Source organism: Charadrius vociferus, unplaced genomic scaffold (assembly GCF_000708025.1).
Source record: "Charadrius vociferus isolate BGI_N301 unplaced genomic scaffold, ASM70802v2 scaffold863, whole genome shotgun sequence".
Taxonomy (NCBI): Eukaryota; Metazoa; Chordata; class Aves; order Charadriiformes; family Charadriidae; genus Charadrius; species Charadrius vociferus.
The window spans coordinates 96348-96624 of record NW_009647691.1 but is presented as its reverse complement, the minus strand read 5'-3'; positions in this window follow the sequence as shown (position 1 = coordinate 96624).

The following is a 277-nucleotide window of genomic DNA, read 5'->3' as shown; positions in this document are numbered from 1 at the left end:
GGTGGCCACGGGGTGAGAAAATTGGGGATGTGATTTGGTGCCGGGGACGTGGATGGTGGCCTTGAGATGTCAGCACTGGGGACATGCGTTGGTGCTGGGGATGCTGGTGGTGGCCACAGGGTACCAGCACTGGGGACGTGGGGCAGTGCCAGTGCGTGGACTCGGAGGATGTCCCTGGGACATGCCGTGGGGACCTGGCCGGTGTCTGGGAATACCGTGGCGGTGTGACTCTGCCCCGGCGCGATGCCATGGAGGGTGGCGGGGGCCCGGGGGCACT